Source organism: Acartia tonsa, chromosome 9 (assembly GCF_053477335.1).
Source record: "Acartia tonsa isolate MP-2025a chromosome 9, ASM5347733v1, whole genome shotgun sequence".
NCBI classification, from domain to species: Eukaryota; Metazoa; Arthropoda; class Copepoda; order Calanoida; family Acartiidae; genus Acartia; species Acartia tonsa.
In genome coordinates, this window is record NC_137268.1 from 16,956,926 (window position 1) to 16,980,539 (window position 23,614).

At 30.2% G+C, this 23,614-nt stretch overlaps 1 protein-coding gene across 1 annotated transcript in view; it reads left to right on the forward strand.

Annotated features, from left to right (window-relative positions):
- LOC145327618 (uncharacterized) overlaps window positions 1–23,614 on the forward strand; it is a 73,613-nt gene that overhangs the window by 38,437 nt on the left and 11,562 nt on the right. The gene's annotated exons all lie outside the window — the stretch shown is intronic.

Sequence of the window (23,614 nt, forward strand, 5' to 3'; positions counted from 1 at the left end):
TTATACGGATTTAGACTTAGCGTTAAACGTACCGTATAAACAAAAACGTTTAAAATCTGATCTACATGGTTCTGTTTTTATTAACTAACCCCCGTGGTATATATAAGATTTATGAGCAACTAAATTAAAATCAATTTGTTAAACTTTGTGTAAGCTAGTTTCATGCTATTTTGCATGTTAAAGCTCTGCTAATTCTTAACATAAATGTCCTTATTAAATGTACTAAGGGTAATTCATGAAAATTTTACTTGAAACGGAAGAAAATAAAATATTAACTAGAATAATTTTCTAGATAGATAGATAGATAGATTAGTAGATGGATAGATGGATGGATAGATAGATGGATAACAAGGATGACAACACCCATAAAAGCGAAGCTCTGAAAACGAACATTAGCATTTGTAGAGTGTCAAAACTGAAAAATCAGAACATAAATGTATAAAATAAATGTAAATTTGTTGAAAAACTGCTTAAATTCAGGATAATGTTTAAGGACATACTTACGTTTTTGGATTTGATTATAGAGATGCTTCGCTTAGAACATTGTACTTTGTTGTTCTAGGAATCGGTATTATAGAAAAGCTTCGCTTTAAAAAAAACTAAATAATTAAGGCAATTTTAAGGAAAAATTATTAAAAGAGAGAGAGAGAAAAAAGAAAAAAGAAAGAAAAATGAAAGTGAAATAAAAACAAAATTTGACTTCCTATTTTGATGAGCTTAAATATGTCGAGTTCCTTTGCGTCTAATTAACAACAATTTTGGAAAAGCAAAGCTACAATACAATTATTTCCAAAGTCAACTACTTACCGTCAAGTTAACTGTTTAACGATGGTTTTAGAAAGAAAATAAAATTGTAAACGGAGATCTCGTAATTAACAACAATTATGGAAAAGCGAAACTTCTATATAACTTTTTCCAAAGTCAACTACTTACCGTTAAGTATAACTGTTGATCGATAGTTTAAGAAAGTTAAAAAATAATTTGTAATCTTTTGTAATGGTTTTAGGCCATTTGGTAGGTCAATCAACCTCAGGGGATATGTACTGAAGTACAAAAACATTCCTAAAAACCTATCTAGTCTGAGTTTATTAGCTTTTAAGCATAATAAAGTGTACATTAATATGGAATTTGTCTATTTTTAAGGTAGAAAGGAAAAAGTAAATAATACCAAGTTATTTATCGCATCGTATAATAGACAGTTGATTATTGTCGATTATGAGTCAGCCATGAACACTTTTATATTCAATGCATTAAAGTCAACATTTTTTTAAGTTAGTATGTTTTTCAACCTATTTTTTGAAAAATACACTAATCTAAGTCATGAAGATATATTTCGATTTCAGCAATCACTTTCAATTCATTTTATCTCTTGTAGAAGTGAATCAAGCAATATTAGCTTGGTCGTTTTAAAATATTATATCGACAACGGAAAACAATTCATTTTCTCTCAATAATGATCAATTTCTAAGCCAATTTTAGTAATACAGAATATTCAGTAAGACTTTGAAATACTCATCCTATTAATTTTAAACATGTTTAACTATCCTAAATCTATAACACAAGCATATACATATATTTGTAGAAAACCTTTTATATTTGATGTGAATTAACTTCTGCACATGTATCATTTCAGACTAACATATTATTACAACAGCACAAATTGGGTCAATGCCTTTGCTTTAATCTCACCATTACTATCTTATTCGTTTGCTATTGTTAAAAACGAAGCTTTTCTAAGATAAGAGACGGGCAGACCGTACGTCCGTCAACAATTTAGACATGTTAGTATTGTGCTACCGATATCAAACATTGTATGATGATTCCTATGACAGTTAAGTACAAATAAGGAAGCGTAGCATCATCTGTAAGCGTTACCAGAAAGTCCGTACGTCCATTTAAAACATGCTGATTTATTTTATTTTTGGCAACAACTTTTTGTATGATATTATTATCATATTTAACTGATTTTTGGAATAATGATTCCTAGGACAACAATGTATAATATTACACGTGAAGCATCTCTATAACCAAATCCTTAAATTGAAAGTATGTATGTCCTTTTTCAATATCCAGTATTTACTCAATTTTGCAACAAATTTATGCAGGCTTACAAATTAATGTTCTCATTTTTAAGTTCTTAAGCGCTGTTTAAGATTTATTGTTCGTTTGTCCTTCCTTCTTATTTTAGAGCTTCGCTTTTATGGATGTTATCATCCATGTGTTTTATGACGATAATTTAAGACTATATGTGGACGTAATAATATGCGAAAGCTGATGCACACCTTTGGATTTATTTAACCAGAAATTTGAGTAGCTGTTTGTTTTACTTAAAATCTTTTATATACCCTCAAATTGACTCTTGTCAGGGATATTAAGGGATAAGACAATGGATGATAAAATCTGTACATCCCAAATGAGGATAAACAAAATAAGCCATTTCTGTAGATTAAAATTATTGGTTGAAAAGTTTGGACAAAACTAATTTGAACCCACCATTCAAGATTCAGTTTAGGTCCCCATAAAGAAAAAAGATTTGCTTTATACGAATTATTATGTTAGATTCAGGGCTTGATAGCCGCGCCTCAGCCGCATGTAAGCGAAATCAATCTTTCACAATCTTATAAATCAGCTGGAAGTCTAAATCTGACCTACATATGGCAATCCCTCTTTTTTTAAAATTTCAAAGCATCCAAACGAGTCTAAATTTTAGGCTTATTCGCGGTTCCCTGTCGCGGCTGCCAAGCCCTGGTCTAATTGTCCATCTAAGGTATACATTCCAAAATAATAACTTTACTTACTTGATACATGTTTTAAATTAAATAAAATAGATAGAAAGAAAACCAGATAGATAGAAGGTATGTTATATGATAAAAATTATTAGATAGACAGATGGATAGATGAATAAACAGACAAATTAGCCAAGACTATATTTATCAATAATAAATCTTTTAAAAACTTTATAAACTATTGGCATTAGACTTAACTTAGCAATTTCGGAAACATAACAAAAAATTAAAATCCCTATCATATTGTAAAAGATATTGTGCTCATGAGCAGAAATATTTTTAGCATGTTGCTTTAAAAATGAAGTTAGAATACCTAGCAAGTCTTGAAATTTTAAAATGTATAAGATATTATTTTGTACATTTAGTGCCAAATTACTTTATAAATCATTACTTTTATCATAATTTTAGTTTTGTATTTTATGCTTCTAATCATTATTATAGTGTAGATTCTTTAAGTATTTAAATTACCCCCCCCCCCCCGTTTCGTTTTCTTGACTTTACTAAAAACCGCTTAAGTTTGATAACCGCGCCATCTTACTCGTTGGATTAAAAACCAATATTGAATTTTAATTTTAATCTATAGAAAATGCAATGTAATTTATCATCCATTGTCTTATTCCTTAAGAAACCTTTTGATATTATTGTATATTGGTCTATGACAAATTTATCTGATAAACGTTTATGAAAGATAATTATAGGTAAACATATAAATTAATTGCTCGATAATTGACGGTTTTAGTAATTTAGATGTATGGATGAATACAGGGATCTAAAGGGATAAGACAATGGCCGTTAAATTTATGATACACACAATTTGAATTACCCCATATATAGATTAAGATTAGTGGTTGAAACGTTTGTACACTGTAAAATATAAACATATACATACTAAAAAAATAATTGTCATTTTTTTTAAATTATTGTAAATAAGCTTTTTGGATGGATAAATATATATTATGTATGGACACAAAGATAGAAATTTAAAAGGCTATATAGACAGAGAGACAAATATAAAGTCTTAAAATTTTACAAAAAAATCATAATACTTGGGTGCAAATAATTAACAATTACATTAACAACTAATATTAATATTTGTTTTAATGTATTACTTTTCATAATAATGATATGAAACATTGTTAAGAGCAAAACTATACTTATATCTTCTCAAATTCACTATAATTCTAAAAACACACAACTCAATTACATTAACATAGCTATAAAACTATGTAAAACACATGTAAATAGCATAAAATTCACTATACAAACGTAATTACATGTATGCCGTGCGAAAGACATACAATTACTGACTGTATGGGCGCGTCGCGCCACTACTCCCGGCTGAAAAAAGTTCGTCAAAAATCTCTCAAAGCTTCGGAGTAGTAGTCCTACTAGTACATCTTCATTTTTGGCGCTAATTTCCATACGCGTCGTCGTGCCGCGTCGCGTTGCGAAAAACGCGCGGCATTTTTGCGCGTTCGCGCATTTTTTTCTGCATATTTGACAAGTGACATATGATATGCAAGAAATGAACAGTTGGGGGTGTTTTTGAGGGGTGCGGGGGTGCAAAAGGGGAATTTAGTGTTAAATTATCTTGTTACATAGCTACTCTTTAAATTATTTTTTCTTAAGTTCTTTAGATAAATCTTAATGGTAATACAGTTTTTTTAATTCCTAAAAATCCCATAATTATTTTAAAAATATAAAAATTTACATACAATTTTTTATTATATAAATATATAATATAAGAAATTTCAGCCTACTCTAGAGTATAGAGTTTGTATGCATTTAGTTGATAGCAATATTTAGTTTAAATGACGTATATAAGTGTACGTGTTCCTGAGAAGAAAACAAAATTTACCCTTCTTTACTCCCTATCTACATATTACACTGCTAGTTTTTACCAATTAATCTAAGGTGTTTAAGCTACCAAACTAGAGAGTATTTTCATAGAAATTTTGGGTACCAGTATAATTTTACAGCCCAGTGTTCCCACCCTCCCTGAGCTGAGGGCGTATTTGCGAATATTATTTGTCTGTATATGTAGGTAGCAATGATAAGAAATTAATATTTTTCAATATCACGAAGAAATAATTCATTACAATTTTCCACCAATCAAAAAGCAAATTCTTAGATCTCACTAACCGCTAGAATATTTTTCAAAGAAGCTTACTATTACAGGTTACAGCTATTTTTTAAAGAATCGCAATCCTATTGTAAAAAGTAGTAAGGTTTTTGTTGTTGTCTATTTTTACTTAAAATCATCTACCAGTCGATATATCATTACTTGGATTTTACTCAAGATTTTTATGTTTTTTTAATGTAGTGAAAGACGCAGAGGGCCAAAATAACGATTCCCCCTTTAAATCATCACCTCCCCTCCTAATGGATAAACGAACTGACCAATAATTGAGGTCCATATTAGCAAGCTAAATCGATGACAAATTTCCACCTGTCAATATATCCACGTTCTATATCCTTTATCTGATTTGATCTATCTATGAATCTATTTACTTACCGATTCAATTATTCACCTATCTATTTGCATGTGTATAGTGGGTAGCCGTGATAAGGAAATTAAATAATTATGATCTAGATACACACTCTCTAAATCAGCCAATAGAAAAACAGTGGAGGAACAATCCGTCCATATGGTTGGTTAGGGAGTATACAGATTTCAGTATGAAAAGGCAGTTAATTTTTCATTTCGTTTGTATAATGATTCAGCTATAAATAGTAGCATTTCCTAAAGCTTTTCTTTAGTAAATTATATTGTGCAAAATTTTGTCCCTCTTATTATGTGAAGAATATGACAAAACATTGATATTTACGATTAATTTCATTAATACAAAAGTGTTTGTCTGCTAGAATTTCCTTTTTAAGTTAGACGGATTTTGGGGACAGTTTGACCATCTAGATCTACTATATCTATTAGAAATCGATATCCTTCACAGAAAACTTTATAAAACTTTAAACAGTTAATCCTAACAAGAATGATTTCTTTCAATATTAGCATAGTTTTATTTATTTATAATGCAATCACTCTGTTTTAGTTTGTCCTATAATCATATCAATATAAAATTAATATCTCAATGTCATTTTTAGAAATAAAGTCAATGCCAATACTATACGTTTTAAGAAGAGAAAAATACAGCAAATCATAATACAGTAATATTTTTTTTAATGCGGATATATGGTTAAACGCATAACAAACAAACATACCTATACTTGTTAATAAGCTTCGCTATTTTGTTGAAATAGCTTAATTGTATAAACATTTAATGAGTAAACCAATATCAGATATAATATTGCAGTTTAAACTTTCAGACGTCAAAGAGGGAGGTTACAAAAATATCAGATATGATATTGCAGTTTTACGTTTCAGACTTCACAATATCATATTTTTTAGTTTTGACTTTCAGAATATGTAGGTTAGTTCTAAAAAATAACAATAGTATGAGGAAAAATGAAAAAAAATAGTTATATCTATCTATATAAAGTCTGTCATGCTGCAAAAGATGTAAGTATTTATTTTTGAAAAGGTTTTGTGATTCTATATTTTTTGATAATAACAAATTATTTCTTTTTTAATCTGCTCTAAAACTCACTTTTTCCATTTTTCCTTCCATGACATTTCGTGCTTTGCTAAGTTTTTGGAATATGTCATCCTTTTTTTATTTTGTAGCACCTATTCTAAACTAGTTAATATTCTCATGATTTTGCGCTTTTGGTAGTCATATCTATCTATTTAAAGTATATATTTATTCATACATATGTTTGTTATTTGTTGCGACGCTACTTTTTAACTCGCCTTGTCTGTCTGTCCATACATCCTATTAAACATTGTTAACTCAGCTAAGCAATAACTGGTTACACCACTGATTAGTCAGTATTTCTTAGGGGACATAAAACTCCTAATGGAAAATGTTTTTTTTCAAATGTCACAGAAGATAGATTTGTTATTTTTGTGAAGATTCTCCATAGGTCTTTCGGTGATACTCATTGTCACAGAAAATTTTTAAGATAAATTGGGTATTCCTATCCAGTTTTTTGTTTAGGAATGAATATTTCTTACCCGAGGGAATAAATGATGGACCGATAGGTCATCATTTATTCACGAGGGTAAGAAATATTCATTCCTAAACAAAAAACTGGACAGGAATATCATTCTCATTTAAACAAAAAACTCATTTTTTATGCTAAAATGTGGTTTAATTTTGGTTTTTAATTTTCATTTATTTCCCGGCTATGATCATTTTTATCCCTGATATCAAGTTTCTTTTAATAATTAATAAAAATTCAAAAATCTTCCAAAAAAATTTGTAAATCTTCTAAAAATGACTACCTCGGGGAAATAAATGGTTACCTCCGGGAAAAAAATGAATATTTACATCCACTATTTAAGGGGTTGTTTATATGGGAATGTATTTTTTGTGAATTTATCTTATCTAAACGAGAATATGTGATTTCAAGAATAGGATTTTTTCAATTATAACCAGTCTTCATTCGCTAACCACTAAACACATTTTAAGCTATTTTATATAAGAAAGATTTGAATTGGTCTTAGTGTGGTTTTAAACTATTTTATCCCTCAATATATATATGTCTTTGCATGGGGTTATGACTTTTTTGGCTTTGCTGCCTCCTTTTTTAATACCAAGTTAATTAACACATCATATTTTGAGGGGGGTAAGATTGATTTATCAACCATTGTTCTATCTCCGTTTTCTCGGGATTTGGCATCTAACAAAATTTATGCAAGCAAAGATCAACCAAATTCGACCAGTAACAGCGATTTTCATCGATTTGAATTTTGTACATGATACCTGTATAGAATTAAGGTCAAAGAACATTTCCTAAATATAGATTCTTAATTCTTAGATAAAAGTAACAGGATGGCATTGTCTATCTATCTGTCTGGTTGTAGTACGGATCCTCCTCTAACCGATGAACTGATAGGGTTTTCCTTTAAAATCGAAAATGGAGGGTTGACCCTTCCAGCCCCCCCCCCCTTGAAATAAATTTTTAAGCAAATGTATTTTTAACCTTGGTAAAGTAAGGATTAGAAAGGCAACTGCATACAGATTTCTATCTCCCCGCATGTTTTTGAAATTTGTTTCTATGATAAAAAATAGTGACTTCAAGAAATGTTTTTTTACGGGCCTAATAATTTTCTTCAGATGCCATATCTGTATCCCTGTTCTTTGGTCAATGATAATATATCACCCTAGTTGAATATATTCATATCAACAATAGAGATACACTTGCTAGAGACCTACTATCTTTATCCTTGTTCTTTGGTCAATGATAATATATCACCCTAGTTGAATATATTCATATCAACAATAGAGATACACTTGCTAGAGACCTACTATATCTTTATCCTTGTTCTTTGGTCAATGATAATATATCACCCTAGTTGAATATATTCATATCAACAATAGAGATACACTTGCTAGAGATCTACTATATCTCTATCCTTGTTCTTTGGTCAATGATAATATATCACCCTAGTTGAATATATTCATATCAACAATAGAGATACACTTGCTAGAGCCCTACTATATCTTTATCCTTGTTCTTTGGTCAATGATAATATATCACCCTAGTTGAATATATTCATATCAACAATAGAGATACACTTGCTAGAGCCCTACTATATCTTTATCCTTGTTCTTTGGTCAATGATAATATATCACCCTAGTTGAATATATTCATATCAACAATAGAGATACACTTGCTAGAGACCTACTATATCTCTATCCTTGTTCTTTGGCCAATGATAATATATCACCCAAGTTGAATATATTCATATCAACAATAGAGATACACTTGCTAGAGACCTACTATATCTTTATCCTTGTTCTTTGGTCAATGATAATATATCACCCTAGTTGAATATATTCATATCAACAATAGAGATACACTTGCTAGAGACCTACTATATCTTTATCCTTGTTCTTTGGTCAATGATAATATATCACCCTAGTTGAATATATTCATATCAACAATAGAGATACACTTGCTAGAGATCTACTATATCTCTATCCTTGTTCTTTGGTCAATGATAATATATCACCCTAGTTGAATATATTCATATCAACAATAGAGATACACTTGCTAGAGCCCTACTATATCTTTATCCTTGTTCTTTGGTCAATGATAATATATCACCCTAGTTGAATATATTCATATCAACAATAGAGATACACTTGCTAGAGCCCTACTATATCTTTATCCTTGTTCTTTGGTCAATGATAATATATCACCCTAGTTGAATATATTCATATCAACAATAGAGATACACTTGCTAGAGACCTACTATATCTCTATCCTTGTTCTTTGGCCAATGATAATATATCACCCAAGTTGAATATATTCATATCAACAATAGAGATACACTTGCTAGAGACCTACTATATCTTTATCCTTGTTCTTTGGTCAATGATAATATATCACCCTAGTTGAATATATTCATATCAACAATAGAGATACACTTGCTAGAGACCTACTATATCTCTATCCTTGTTCTTTGGCCAATGATAATATATCACCCAAGTTGAATATATTCATATCAACAATAGAGATACACTTGCTAGAGACCTACTATATCTTTATCTTTGTTCTTTGGTCAATGATAATATATCACCCTAGTTGAATATATTCATATCAACAATAGAGATACACTTGCTAGAGATCTACTATATCTTTATTCCTGCTCTTTGGTCAATGATAATATATCACCCTAGTTGAATATATTCATATCAACAATAGAGATACACTTGCTAGAGATCTACTATATCTCTATCCTTGTTCTTTGGTCAATAATAATATATCACCCTAGTTGAATATATTCATATCAACAATAGAGATACACTTGCTAGAGACCTACTATATCTTTATTCCTGCTCTTTGGTCAATAATAATATATCACCCTAGTTGAATATATTCATATCAACAATAGAGATACACTTGCTAGAGACCTACTATATCTTTATCCTTGTTCTTTGGTCAATGATAATATATCACCCTAGTTGAATATATTCATATCAACAATAGAGATACACTTGCTAGAGATCTACTATATCTCTATCCTTGTTCTTTGGTCAATGATAATATATCACCCTAGTTGAATATATTCATATCAACAATAGAGATACACTTGCTAGAGATCTACTATATCTATATCCTTGTTCTTTGGTCAATGATAATATATCACCCTAGTTGAATATATTCATATCAACAATAGAGATACACTTGCTAGAGACCTACTATATCTTTATTCCTGCTCTTTGGTCAATAATAATATATCACCCTAGTTGAATATATTCATATCAACAATAGAGATACACTTGATAGAGATCTACTATATCTCTATCCTTGTTCTTTGGTCAATGATAATATATCACCCTAGTTGAATATATTCATATCAACAATAGAGATACACTTTCTAGAGATCTACTATATCTTTATCCTTGTTCTTTGGTCAATGATAATATATCACCCTAGTTGAATATATTCATATCAACAATAGAGATACACTTGCTAGAGATCTACTATATCTCTATCCTTGTTCTTTGGTCAATAATAATATATCACCCTAGTTGAATATATTCATATCAACAATAGAGATACACTTGCTAGAGACCTACTATATCTTTATTCCTGCTCTTTGGTCAATAATAATATATCACCCTAGTTGAATATATTCATATCAACAATAGAGATACACTGATAGAGATCTACTATATCTCTATCCTTGTTCTTTGGTCAATGATAATATATCACCCTAGTTGAATATATTCATATCAACAATAGAGATACACATGCTAGAGATCTACTATATCTGTATCCTTGTTCTTTGGTCAATGATAATATATCACCCTGGTTGAATATATCCATATCAACAATAGAGATGCACTTGCTAGAGACCTACTATATCTTTATCCTTGTTCTTTGGTCAATGATAATATATCACCCTAGTTGAATATATTCATATCAACAATAGAGATACACTTGCTAGAGATCTACTATATCTTTATCCTTGTTCTTTGGTCAATGATAATATATCACCATAGTTGAATATATTCATATCAACAATAGAGATACAATTGCTAGAGCAATACTATATCTCTATCCTTGTTCTTTGGTCAATGATAATATATCACCCTTGTTGAATATATTCATATCAACAATTGAGATACATTTTATAGAGAAATACTATTTATTTCTATAATATTAAATATTTCAGATTTGTTACATAGTTATATTTCTCTTAGGGCAGGGTTCTTGTTAGACTTTAAAATGTCATCCAAAGAATGCAAGAACATCATCTGCTTGTAATTGATTTCAACGATCTAATGCCGCTGTAGGATATTAGGGAAAGTAACTTCCTTTAGACAACAAATCCTTCAATTACTCGAGCACAGTAATGAATTGCACCTGTTTACATGCAGCATTTCCCCCTTCTCTAATTATTAGTATCATACACCAGACATAGCAGCAGTAGGTACATTTATTAACATATCTAGTTAGATTTTTTTAGACTTGAGCCTGTACATTACTCTACACTTAGGAGATGAAAGCAAAAATGGCCATTAATCTTTCAAAACCTACATTTCTTATTCTTTTGGTAATTTGTTCATTTCAAATGTTTTACCCGGATGACCCTGCCAGGTTGGCTGTTGTCCTGTAATCACAGCAGATGTTGATATTAAAACATTCCAATTCTTACATTGGTTAAATGATGAACCATCAAAAGTAGAAGCATGAGAGATGCCTTTTTCCTTAAACAGACGCATTACTGACATGAAGAATAAGAGATTGAATCATACTGTTTTCTAAATAATTTTTCTTTCCATAATACTTTAAATGTTTATTTAATTTTTAAAACTTAATTTTTATATAATTAGGGTCTTAAGTTTATCTGTTTGTCTGTCCATACATACATTCATCTGTACATTAGCAATGGTTAGCTCTTTCTGTTAATTTAGGCATGTTAAAATAGAAGTATGTCCTTAAACTGAATGCTGTAATTACGCAATTTTACAACAAGTTTTAAAATTAATATTATGCTTTTAAGTTTGACACTCTACAAGTTTGGTTGATGTAACATTAAATTTCAATGCTTCCTTTTTTTATATTGTCATCCTTGTTACATTTGTTTTAACAAGATATCTAACATTGGTTATTTAATTCTAGATATCTTTCTAAATTATCTATCTCTATTGGCCTCGCCTGTATTTAACACTATACATCATTCAGATTAATCCTGATATAAAATATACCCTAGGGATCTTAATAATCTTGAATTACAGTAGGATCATATGTAATGTGGAAAATATAATTTTACCAAATTTTGGGGTTGAAAATGCAGGAATAATATATAGCCAAAAAGCGACATAAATCTAAAATAATTTTTTTTGGGGGGGGGGGACAGATAAAAAGGTCATAAATTTTACTAATTGTTGCCCCCCAACGACAGTTGACAATAACTAATAAGTTTCGTGATTTTTAAAAAATTAATTACGTTGTTGGTATAAAAAAAATCCAATCCTATTTCATAAAGTACTAATTTTTTTCTGTTTGTTAGGATCTTGGTAACCACTGAACCGATTGAGTTCTCTGTTTAAGGAAGATTCATTTGGCCCACCATGGAAGGTTAAAGGTTATTTCCCCAATAACAATAAGATTATCGAAATAAGTTTATTATTTTTGTAAATTATGGATTTTTGATATTCAAAATATTACAGTATTTTCTATACTGTAGCAAATCCCCTAGCATATAGGGGAACACAGTAAAAGTGTCGGACTGATTATGACGTAACAAAAAAAATTAGCTAATGAGAGGCCATTATTGACCAATGGTAAAATTTATAGTGGCCTCTCATTGGCTAAGTTTTTTTTACGTCATAATCAGTCCGACACTTTTACTGTGTTCCATATAGGGGATTTCTTTACAACCGGTTTAGTGGTTAGCTAGATCTTAACGGACAACCAAACAAATAGAAATAAGCTTCTTTAAATAAAAGGATAGCCTACTAAACTGTATTGTCATTCTATTCTAACAATTGTCCGCAGAACCCGCCTAATAATTCTTGTTGTACTTGAATAATAATTTCCTAGCCTGGTTAAACGTCCATCAGCCTAATTTAATTAAAAAGAGTATAAGGTTAATTGTTGATCTGTCTATCTTTTGGAAGCTAGATATGTGTGTGTGTGTGGCTGCCTACAAAACTAATGGTTGAAAGGTTTAGACACAGCTAGATTGAACCCACCAATCAATTTTAAATTGATGCAACTAGAGTTTAATTTACAGTCAATTGTCCCAGGGACATAAGACAACCCCAATGATTGATGATACATAAAATTATCATTAGTGGTTGAAACGTTTGAACACTCAACTTAGTGAACACACCTATTGAAATTCAATATAAGTCCCCATAGTATTCAAGGCAGCGAATAAGAAAATGTTATTATATAACTTTGGGGACTAGTGTAATAAAAAAGGCAGCACAATGTCCCCTCCCTCCCTAAAGAGTCTGCAGAAAGTTTGCCAAAACAAGTGCATGAGAAAATTCTTTAAATGTGTGAGTGTCTGTTGGTCTGTCCGTCTGTCCTGTTCATTGATCAGTAGCTATGTGGCATTGTAGTTACTGTGAATATGTGTGAGGGTGTGTGTTGTGTGTGTGTGTGTGTGAGTTTGTGTGTGTGTGTGTGTGTGTGTGTGTGTGGGTATGGCGGTGGATACACCGTGTATAAAAAGTAAATATGTATCTGATATGCATTTAGGTCTCGGGTGTCCGTTAAATCCTGTCAATTTTTCACCATAGCAGCAAAGCTACTCTATGATTTGAGTATAGCCATACATCCGTAAATCCCTCATTTGTAGTCGTAGAAAATATACTTTTTAATTCATGGTAAAAAAAATATTTTAATCTTTTAACGCTATTTACAAACATAATTGTTCTTTTTGCTATAAGCAAAATTTGCTGTTTTCTATGCGCTACAATTTATTTTAATGTGCTCGAATACAATGAATATATTTATCAAATACTTTTTAAAGAGGACAGCTACTCTATAACTCACTTTGTCAGTCAGAACGTATTTACGTTCATACTAACCTTACTTTTCTTACTCAGGGATCTTTACGGATAAGACAGTGGACGATAAAATGACATATAAAAACCCCCAAATTAACACTTCTGTTTGTAATTAGAATTAAGACAATAAAAATTTGCTTAACCTAATCAAAATTTAATGACAGTCCCAAAAGTCTTTAAGTTTGGGAACTGGTACAATTTACATTCCATGGACCTATGAGAAGCAATACATTGTAAATGAGAACCATATGAATTTAGTGGTTAACGAGATCCTGCGGTAAAGACAGACAAACAGACAGACATCCTGTTACTTTTATATAAGGGTTGCCTACTTTGAAATATCTTATGCTTGTTTTAATGTTGATAAGTGTCACATACAGATTCATTCAAAGAGATTTTTTATTAGGTTTACCTTTTGTTAAATAGATAGATAGAAAGATATTTAGATAGATAGTTAGATAGATAGTTAGATAGATAGTTAGATAGATAGTTGGATAGTTAGTTAGATAGATAGTTAGATAGATAGATAGTCAAATAGATAGTTAAATAGATAGTTAGATAGATGTTTTTTGTCTGAAGCTATAAAACTTAATAAATACTGAACTGACAGTGTTCTCTTTTTTGTAAGTTTGAATAGGTCCTGTGATGGTTTGAGGCTTTTCTATTTTTAGTTTTAAGTCTTGGGATGGTTTTAAGCTATTTTTCTAGCTCATCTGTACCCCTTCGTAGTTGCTATTATATATAGAGAGACTGAAAATTAAAGAGATAGTTAGGCAGATAGACAGATAGATAGAAAGAGAGATAGACAGATAGGTAATACAGATAGACGGACAGACAGATAGATAGAGATTTAAATAGTGGGATATTAATAAACAAAGATAGCTAGATAGATAGATAATTATGTCATGGTGTATAGAATATGTAAATGTATGCTGAAATATTCTTGGCTGGTGTCCATTTAACAAGGATTAAAACATCCATAATCAAGATGGGGCTTTAGTTTTGCTGATTCTAAAATTTCATTTTTGAATAGCAAAAAAATGGATTTTTTATGAAAAATCTGTATAAAATTTAGCTTTTCTAGATATTTCTTTGATAAATCTTAATGCTAGATTTGAAATCAAAGTTTTAAGGTATAAAAGTTGGCCTTAAAAATATCAAAGAAAAATATTTAAACTATTTTTTTTTTTTTTTTTGTAGAATTCTTTTGTAGAAATATTCTTTTGTAGAAGAATTCTTTTTTAGAAGATTTCTTTTGTAGAAAATTTCTTTTGTAGAAGATTTCTTTAGTTCTTCTTATTTTTTTAAAAAAATTTTGTCATCTCTTAGGGCAAAGCCCCTAGAGGCTAGGGGCGAAGCCGCTAGTGATATAATAAAATGTAATGAATTAAAAAGAATAAAACAACTAAAACTTATTTTTTAACAAGGATGACAACATTCATATCGAGCTAAGCACACAAAATCATATTGAAATTACTTACAACGAGTTTTTAAGAGAAGATATTAGTGGTTTTAAATCTTTAAATTTTCAAGGATATAGAGAATATTCACAAACAAATCAGCATTCTATCTTGAAGAGCTGTCGAGAAAATCACATCCCCCCCTGTATGTCAGAGACATACAGCGTGAATTATAAAGTAGCTTTGCTTCTAAAATTAGCAAAGCAACTCTATGTATAATATATAATTTATCATCCTTATATAAAAGTAACAGAATGTCTGTCTGTCTGTCTTACCCGACATAATTTTGCTCGTCCCTACAAAAAAAAAAAGCTTCCCCTAATTTTTTTTTTACTTTTTTTAAAACTTTAATTACGATTGAAGGTTTCGACTTCTGCCCCCTAGGAACATAATTGCTAGAACATTCTTAGGTAGAACTGGATTTTAGATTAAAATTTATGCTGTTCAGGTTTGAGGCTGTTATGAAAAATATGAGGATTAAGTTTGGTCATTACAGGTTACTTTTTATAACGTAATTCTAATAATGAAATTATATTCATTTTTATGTTATGGACAATATGTTTCTTGTAATGATAAAGTCTTTAATTAATTATGAGAAAAACTCTTTGTAGAACTGGATTTTAGATTAGAATTTATGCTGTTCAGGTTTGAGGCTGTTATGAAAAATATGAGGATTAAGTTTGGTCATTACAGATTACTTTTTATAACGTAATTCTAATAATGAAATTATATTCATTTTTTTATTATGGACAATATGTTTCTTGTAATGATAAAGTCTTTAATTAATTATGAGAAAAACTCTTTGTTTAAAATCATATACGTGAAAAATGCCATTTAATCAAGGGAAAAGGGATAGTCAATTTAAAGAAAAAAAATCACTGGAAAAAAGAATATTATAGATATAAGAAAAACACAGGTCATGGAAAGAAAACGAAGTAGAGGGTTTCATCCTATTTTCACAGTAGCTTTTGATAGGATATATTAGGTTAAATTAGGTAAATGTTAATAATTGACCCCGCAGTGGCTAGAAATAGGAGAAAAGCTACTGTGAAAATACGACGAAACTTGCTACTTTCTTTCTATGATCAACAAAACACTTTCATGTGTTCCTTTGTCCATGTTTTTATGCTGTTAGTTATTATAGTATTGGCGATTCTATAATAAATTGCTACTAGTAGCGCTACCCCTAGCCTTTAGGGGATTCTTAGAGCTATAGAGATATAATCAAAAAATTTCGCTTGTTAAACTTATTTTTTGGCAAAATCAAACCCAGGATAAAAGCAAAAAAAATCTTTACGAATTGAGAAAGTTTACCTACTCAACTTTCGTGAGTTGTAAAAATAATAAAAAAAAATAGGGTGGGGGGGATTATGTTTGTCTGTCGATATGATTTGTTTAGCTTAATTCTACTTTGCAGAGAAGCTTCGTTGCTGCACATATTTGACGTGGTTCCTGTCATTTTTTTCTAATTGTGCAAGGAAGACAATATCCAATTGATGTGAGGTACGGGGAAACAAGGATGACAATATCCATAAAAAGCGAAGCTCTGAAACGGTAGGGCAAACGATCATTAACACTTGTAGAGTGTCAGAACTTAAAGTCGAACAAAATTTTAAGTAAATTTATTGAAAACTGCACTAATACAGGATAATTTTTAAGGACATATTTACATTTTTAGGACTTCATTATAAAGATGCTTCGCTTTTAACATTGTACTTTGTTGTCCTAGGCATCAGTATTCCAAAAATCAGATTAATCAAATAAATATATTACATAAAAATTTGCTGCTAAAAAAGTTAAAAATCAACATGTTTAAAATGGATGTATGGACATTCTGGTAACGATTATAGAGTTGCTACGCTTTTTTAATAGTACCTAACTACTACAAGAATCACCATGCAAAGTTTGAAACTTATAGGACAATTCTAACATGCCTTTATCAACAAAAATTTCTAACCGTTACGGACTGACGGACGGACCGACCCTAATTATAGAAAAGCTTCGCTTTTAAAAATAGTTGATAAAGCAGACGCCAATTCACAATCTTCACAAAAAAATTTGTATAGTTTAGGTCATGAAATTTATATTAAATAGTATTTTGATAGTATGATTATTGATAATTGAATTTTTTTGTTAAACCTACTTTTGGTAAATTTTTTTAGTTGGGGGGGGAGAAAACTACCATTTAATATTCTTAAAAAGTACAATTAATAATATACTTTTGTGTCATACTACAGAAAAAAAAACATTTCGCGTTCCGCTAGAGTCCTCTAGGGGTGTGTAGCCACTAGTGTTATACTATAGTAACACATGGACTATAGACCCAATTCTTTTTGTTTGCAAAAAGTGACAAAATTTGCCATTCTAATGAGACATCATAATATGATAACAAGGATAATTAGGTTCATAGGTAGCGCAGCGACAATATTGGCCATCAAGCCAACTTTACCTAAATAGAAAAGAGATAAAGACACACAGAGCAAAACGATGTCCGTCCGTCCATCTTGATTAAGCTTAAAATCTCACTGACTGCTGAACTGATTGGACTCTGTTTTTCAACCCATGGTTTTAAACTATTTAAACGATTAAAAGCAGACTAATAATCTAAAACTAAAATTATATACCTTTATTCAGGGCTCGGTACCTGCGCGTCAGCCGCTACGAAGCCTCAAAATTAAACACGTTTTGGTGCTTTAAATTTTTTTTAAAATATGGATTGCCATATTTAGGTTAGTATTAGACTTCCACATGATTTTAACATTGTAGGTTGTAGTTGATTTTTAGGTTGTAAGGCGGCTGCCGAGCCCTGCCTTTATTGGTATACCAGAGCTTCTATTGATACTTCTAAATTTGTTGAGAATATGGATGTTTTCATCCTTGATAAAGAACAAAATTACGTAAATTGTTATAATAACCAAAGAGAACATTAAAATAAATATTCGCTAATCTTGTGTGTGATATCATTAAAACAAGTGCAATTATATCCATAAAAGGCGCAGCTATAACTAAGAACAACAATTTTTAGTATGAAAACTAAGCCGAAGAAAGGGATAAACAAACTTTCTTTTATAGATAGATAGATAGATAGATAGATAGATAGATAGATAGATAGATAGATAGATAGATAGATAGATAGATAGATAGATAGATAGATAGATAGATAGATAGATAGATAGATAGATAGATAGATAGATAGATAGATAGATAGATAGATAGATAGATAGATAGATAGATAGATAGATAGATAGATAGATAGATAGATAGATAGATAGATAGATAGATAGATAGATAGATAGATAGATAGATAGATAGATAGATAGATAGATAGATAGATAGATAGATAGATAGATAGATAGATAGATAGATAGATAGATAGATAGATAGATAGATAGATAGATAGATAGATAGATAGATAGATAGATAGATAAAAAAATAGATTAATGCTGTAAAATACAAGGTGACAAAATTAATTCCCAGAAACACTTTTGTGAATCAAGAATAAAGGAAATATATTCGAACATCTTATTGTATATATAAGTTGTAATATTTTTTGTTCGTTTGTATATAAGATCTCGTTAACCACTGAACCAATTGAGTTTTTAACTTATGAGAAGCTTTACATAAATCCATGGATGGTTTTAGGCTTTTTATAATTTGCGATAAAGCTTTTGGGTATAGTCCTTTCCACGACATCCCTCCATAAGGAGCGATTCTTCGTATTTTTCACAGTATCTTTTCTCCTATTTCTAGCCCCTGCGGGGGGCTCTAACCCTGCGGGGCCAATTACCTAACCCTTTGGGGCAATCACCTAACACAATATAACCTAACCTAACCTAAAATAACCTATAAAAAGCCATTTTAAAAATACGAAGAATCGCTCCTTATGGAGGGATGTCGTGGAAAGGACTATACCCAAGCTTTTCACTAGCCCTAAACTCCAAAAACCCTAGAAAGAAAAAAACCTGCTCAGAACCTATACATAGATTTCCTTTACGGCCCACCTGTTTAACTTATTAAACACATATGTACTTCCAGCTGCTTTAGTTGACACTTTTATATCCCTTATCCCAGATATTTTTTTGCAATTTCTTCCTAACTCTAACATTAAGAATCTTAGAGTGTTAGTCAATTTTATCGTACGATCAATTTTCCTCAGGGATTGGTAATTAAGAATAAAGCTGTTACCCACATGAATAATAATTTTATGACGGGCAGAAAAGTTATAGACAATCAATTCTTTTTCTAAAGCATAATAGCGCAGCGATAACAAACTAAGCAATAATTTTAGAGGACAAAAGTTAATTCCCATAATATTGAAAAATGTACAGTCAATTTACGGTGCTAAAAAGCTAAAAGATATCCCACCAAAAATATATTTTCTATGCTTACGACACTGTGCTTTATTGTCCCAGAAATCACCATCTTCGTGATGAAGTTACATCATATACATCATACTGGCGGGGATGATTTCCATGACACTCAAACGGCAGGTCCAACAACATAGGATAACTAAGGGAAGCCTAATGTCTCCATTTCTGTATAAACCTCTCGAAGTATTAGGTTAACACCCATCAGACAATCAACTCTTTAATTGCACGACCTTTGTCTGAGAAGTCCTATCATTTACACGTTTTCTTTAGGAAAAGCTAGAAATAAACATAATATTTGACGATGATAGCAGAATATACTACCGACAATCTATCCATTTTGGACGACTGGACGTACTGAAGACTGTAAAAGTTCTAAAGGCAAACGTAAAATACACTTACAAGAAGTAAAAGATTATGCCCTTAAACCAACCTTCTTAGAATCAAGATATTATGTAACAAGAATCACAACATCCAGAAAAGCAAAGTCTTCAGATTAGCTTCATAACTACTTTCTCATATAATTATTTAGGTCTGTAAAAGGAAAAAAAGTTCCATTAAATAACAATTCCAATATGGCTGTTGCCGTAAGGCATTTTAGAATTGTCTTCTATCTTTCAAACTTTGCATTGGGATTTCTGTAGTAGTTAGGTTTAATTTAGAAAACGTAGCAACTCTATAATCGTTACATGTTGATTTTAAACTTTACAACCATTTTTATGTGATATAATTATCCTATTCATTTGATCTTTCTAATACTGACAACAAAATACAATGTTATAAGTGAAGGATATGTATAATTAAATCCTAAAAATGTAAGTAAGTCCTTACAAAGTATCCTGTATTTAAACAGTTTTGCAAAAACATTACATATTATTTTGTTTAGACTTAAATATAAATGTATTCTGCTTAATCAGTTCTGACAGTCTACAAGAATTAATATTCATGAAATTTGTGCTTCGCTTTTATGGATGTTGTCATCCTTGTTTCTATAAAAATTGATGGTATTTTTCCAATTAGCGATTTCTTGGAGGGGGGGGGGGTGTGAAGGAATGTACCCAAAATAGGTTTAACAATTTCCTAGCTTTTTTATACAAACATACTGATAGAGAGACAGATACACATCTTATTACTATAATCAAATAGGCATATAAATAAATCTATCTATCTATTTTTCTACTTATCTATAATGTAATAAATCAACCAAAATTATGTGTAGATAATTGGTCACTAAATTTTCTTAATATTAGACAGGCTAACACTAGAGTGTTAGCATTAGTAGTGAAGCTACTCTATATCAAGAGTTGTTACGTCTGTTCGTATGTTTATTCACTGTTATTCTACATTTGTTTCTATCCATTTAATTACTAGTGTATTCCAGTTTAAAGACCTTTAAAAATTTATAGTTTGCTTTTGCTTCGCTACTTAAAGATTATTAGCTTGGTTTCTAATAATTGCTTCTCTTATAGCATTGTGCCTAATTGTTTGAGGATCACTATTATTGATACTAAACAAATACGATAATTTCTTCATGTTTTATCTCAGTTAAAATAATTTTTACCTTACTATGGGCTACGCCTCTAACGGTGCTCGATAAAGGATGGTGGGTTAGTCGACACTCTATGTTGTTAACCTATAAGAAGCTTCACTGTAAAGGAGTACCATATATCGTTCTAATGGTAATCGAGATCTTAAGCTGTAGATAGACATCCTGTAACTTTTCAGGATAAATGTACAAGAATCGTCTTAAATGTAACCTTTCAAGTCAATACAACTGTTCTAACATAATAAGATAAAAGTAAAATTCTTTTTATAAATTGTCAAAAATGTAAAATTAGGAATAATATTTATATTTTTTTTATTTATCATATCTATTAGCTATTATGAGTTATTGCTTAAGATTTTTATACATAATTTATTTTGTAATTTTGTAAGCGAAGTTTTTCCATAATATTTAATTTTTAAAAGCGAAGCTTTTCTATAATTAGGGTCTGTCCGTACGTCCGTCCGTCCGATATAGATAGCTTTTTTCGTTAATTTAGGCATGTTAGAATTGACCTATCGATTTTAAACTTTGGAATGTGATTTCTGTAGTAGTTAGGTACGATTTAGAAAGCGTAGCAACTCAATAATCATTACCAGAATGTCCGTACGTTCATTTTAAACATGTTGATTTTTCTACTTTATTTTCATGTGATCTAATTATCTGTTTGATCTGATTTTTGCTATATTGATTCCTGGGACAACAAAGTACAATATTATAAGCAAAGCAACTCTATAATCAAGTCCTAAAAATGTAAGTATAACCATAAACATTATCCTGTTTTAAGCAGTTCTTCAACAAATTTACTTACAATTTTGCTTTGACTCTTATACTTTTATATTATGATTATTCAGTTCTGACACTATACAAGTCTTATTGTCCGTTTGTCCTACCGTTTCAGTGCTTCCTTTTATGAATGTTGTCATCCTTGTTAACTAGTTGTTTCCTCCCAATCCTCTTTAAGCTTTGATCCATGAGTGGGGATGAAGGTCCCCCTTCTCCTAGTTCTAGTCCACGCGCCGTTTATAAAATCTTACTAGACATACTTGCTAACAGACAGTAAAAAATCATGTTACTTTAATATCTGAAATTAAAAGAACTATTTGCCAATACTTTTACATTTAAAATGTTGTTAACTAGTTGTCTCAACTTGTTGCCATTAATCAAATAATACGAAATATTGTCATGGCTCTGTAACGTCGCGTCTTCAGTAAAGGGTAAAATGTAAAATTATTTAATTTAATTTGCTCATTAGTAATCGTTTTATTCTTTAGTTTTTTAATAAAATTAATTTCAATTTAGATATTTAAAAAAGCATTTTTTATATCAATAAAAATTGAGATGGTAGGACTCCAAAACAGAAGAAAAAAATGAATTAGCAAAATATGAACTTATAATTTTATTGTTCTTTAACTAAATGAAATCGCACATAACATAACCTTAGCAATATCCTACCCCTTTAATAATTGTAGCTATCTTATTATTTGTTTGATATTCAATGAACACTCAATTAGTCGTACAAAAGTACGAATTCATTGTTTACATTTGTTAAATAACTGGTTTTTCACTATTTTGGAGTTAGTAGTGTTGTATTACTCTGAGTAGCAGGTTCGTTTGTGATTTAATGTGAGTGGTAAATATTCTATGGACAGATTAAAAAGTTTATATTTGTATTTATATTAAGTGTTAGACTAATAGCTGATGCTTTTTAAATTTAGCATTCATTTCTAATACAAAGTAGAATGATGTCTTTCTGTTTGTTTGTTTGTAGCGAAGGATCTCGCTAACCTCTGAACTGATCGGGTTCTCCTTTACAGGGTAGCTTCTCATAGGTCCCGGGAAGGTTCATAATTATCTTCTTGTGAGGTGGGACACCCCCAATCTCTCCCCAAAAAAAAAAAATTTTCAGAACTAAAATTTAAAAAATTTTCCCCCAAAAGAAAAATTTTTTTTAGATTTATTTTTTAAAATCTAAATTACGAAAAATTGGTTTGATCTGATTTCTTTGAGCAAAGCCTCTAGAGGCTAGGGCGAAGCTGCTAGTTGTGATAAAAGTAATTCGTTTTTTTTTTATTTTACATTTTCTCAATATTTGAGCATAAATAATGCTTTAATATGATTTTGTTTTCAATTATATTATACAGTTCTGAAATTAATGTTAATTTATAAGCTAGTATCTAATTTTGTACCCTTCCTTTTTTTTGGTAGAAAGAAATGCAAGGCTACTTTACAATTTTTAATGTTTGTCTGTCCGAAATTTTATTTTTCGAAAAATTGTACAATTCTCTACAGTTATTATAAATTGAAAGCTAATTTTTTTAATCATTATTCTTATAACCAATGAGTATCTACTCCACAA